This window comes from Vicia villosa, linkage group LG4, assembly GCF_029867415.1.
Source record: "Vicia villosa cultivar HV-30 ecotype Madison, WI linkage group LG4, Vvil1.0, whole genome shotgun sequence".
NCBI classification, from domain to species: Eukaryota; Viridiplantae; Streptophyta; class Magnoliopsida; order Fabales; family Fabaceae; genus Vicia; species Vicia villosa.
Window position 1 is genome coordinate 23,255,520 of NC_081183.1, and position 2,760 is coordinate 23,258,279.

Sequence of the window (2,760 nt, forward strand, 5' to 3'; positions counted from 1 at the left end):
CATGCCATTTAGTTGAGAAACCAGAGAGTTAGGAATTTGAAAATCTGAAGCTCGAGGAAGAAGATGAACATGGCGCGCGTAAAATTTGAATTTCCTGGCTTATTTGAAAATATAATATATTGAGTGTATATAGTTAACAAGCTGCGCGCGCAGCTCAGCTGGTTAAGTTTTGAAATGTGATCATGAAGGGCGTGGGTTCGAACCTCTCTAGGGCCAAACCAATTTTTTAGCACCCATTTTCTTTTCCTTTTTTACAAACTTTAACCAATTATTTAACTTATCAAATTAATTCATTTTGATTTCATTTTTTAAACACTTGTTGATTAATATATACATTTTATAAATAATCAAAAAAATCATAAAAATATTATTTTTTTCATGTATTTTAATTAGGTTTAAAATAGTATGTTTTAAATGTTTTCTTAAATACTTTAAAATATATATATTCATTTTGTTTTAACCTAATTACCTTGTGAATAATGTTATGATAAAACCCTATTTATTTAGGTCTTAGTTAGGTATAGATTTCATCTTTGCCTTAATTAAGTTGACTTTTGTCAATTTGCAAAATTGTTTTCAATCTCCGATTAAGCAGACGATTAAGGTTTTCAAACAACAAAACCTTATATCATTTCAATCATTTTTCAACTGTTTTCATAAACAGTAAATCATTTTTAAGTGGGCCTCTAATAGAGTGTAAGTCCCAAACACCTTCTCTTCTTAGCTTGTTTTCAAAACTGTATTTTCAAAATCTTCTTTCTGTTTTCAAAACATTCTTCTGGTATTTGAAGGGCATTATTCCCGGTGAAACTCTTCAGATACCTATGTGACCTTTGTCCATCTTCACTTCTTCTGTTTTCAAAAACCATTAACTGTTTATCATATACATTCAACTGTTATCAACAAAAACAATAAAAATACTGTTGAGGCTCTGTACATACTTCTTCAATGGCCTCCACTCCATCCAGGTTAGGCTTTACAAGCTTTCAATTTACAGTCTTTATTTAAATTACTGTCAAATATAAATTGTGCATATATTAGTTTAGAACTACGTTTGAGTATAAACCTTAGGACAGTTAAACTATATATATATTATAGGAATATGGCCTAGGATTGAGAATGTCTTCCCGGTGAAGGCTCTTTCCTAATTAGAGATCTGTAGTTCAAACCACCAAGATGAATTATTCCCGGTGAAACATCTTGGCAAAAACCTTAGAATCCATATAATAGGACACATCTACCCAAAGAGGAATTATTCCCGGTGAAACCTCTTACCCATTTGCTTAGAGCCAAAATAAGTTCAAAACCACATAAGCTTTCTCTTGTGCTATAACAAGGACCCTCGATTAGCCTCCTCTTGGGCTTTGTACAAGGACCCACAGGCTTCTTAAAAGCATTTCCAGCTTCCTCTTGAGCTTGTATACAAGGACCCATCAGGTTTCTTATAAACATAGGAACAGGTCTTTAGTCACCTTTTTAGCCTACCCTGGTGAGTTTTTTTCCAATTTAAACCAGACTTTAAACAAGCTAAGTTTTGTCTCAATTTTTGCATTGAGTACACTTTTTGGAATGAGAGACATGGACAGTCTCTGTCACCCTTATCTTCATCAATCTTCCTTAGCAGAGTCTAGGATCTATGTTTGATCATCCTCAGCATTGAGTCAGCCTTCATCTTGGGCTTTAAACAAGAAGTCTCCACTAGATAATCTTTCTGCCAATCTTTTCATCCTTTAATAATTAATGGAGTGCTACCCAATTGCAACATCTATCTAAAATGTCAAAACCCCTGGAAAGGGTTAGCCTCCAAAATTAATTAATAAATAATTTCATTCTCTTAGGAGATAATTTCCCCAAAAGAGTCAGAACCCCTGGAAAGGGTCAGCCTCCAAAAAAACATGATAAAGTCAGTCTTTTAACAGACAAATTCACCAGCTGAGTCAAAATCCCTGGAAAGGGTTAGCTTCCAAAGAAAAACAGTCTTTTAATAAATAAAACCTCCTCAGTAGAGTCAAAACCAACAAAAACAGTTAGCCTCAACCTTGGGCTTCATACAAGGCACCCAAACCATAAAACTCCCCTGTCAAGAGTCAGCCTCAACCTTGGGCATTGTACAAGGCAGATAATAGAGTCTCTCCAGTGAGTCCTTCATCACTCAGTAGCCACAACCTTGGGCTTTGTACAAGGCAGATAAACCATATCTTTCATGTGTCAAAGATTCCTAACACTTAGGATCTTTTCCCCATATAGTCATCCATACTTAATTCATTTAAGAGTCCGCCACAACCTTGGGCTTTGTACAAGGCAGAAAATAATGTTTTCCCCTAACTAGAGTTAGCCACAACCTTGGGCTTTGTACAAGGCACATAAAATAGAGTCATTCAATTATCCTCAACAGTTAACCACAACCTTGGGCATTGTACAAGGCAGATAATAGAGTCTCCCTAAGTAGAGTCAGCCTCAATTCTGGGCTTTGTACAGAACACAAAAATACCATGTAATTAATTCCCAGTGGAGTCATCTCCCAGAGTCAATAATAATTAATTAATCAATCAAAAAGCCTCAAGCTTGGGCCTCATACAAGCCAGCTAAAAGTCAAATCTTTTATACAGTAGATAGACATAGCTTATCTCCATAGAGAGATATTTTTACTACTCTACCACATTCAAACAAACATTTCAATTTCAATTTCAATTTTAATCAAGTCTCCCATTTAGGATTTTGAAAGGCATGAGCTGGCAGTAAAACCCAGACATGTGGTAA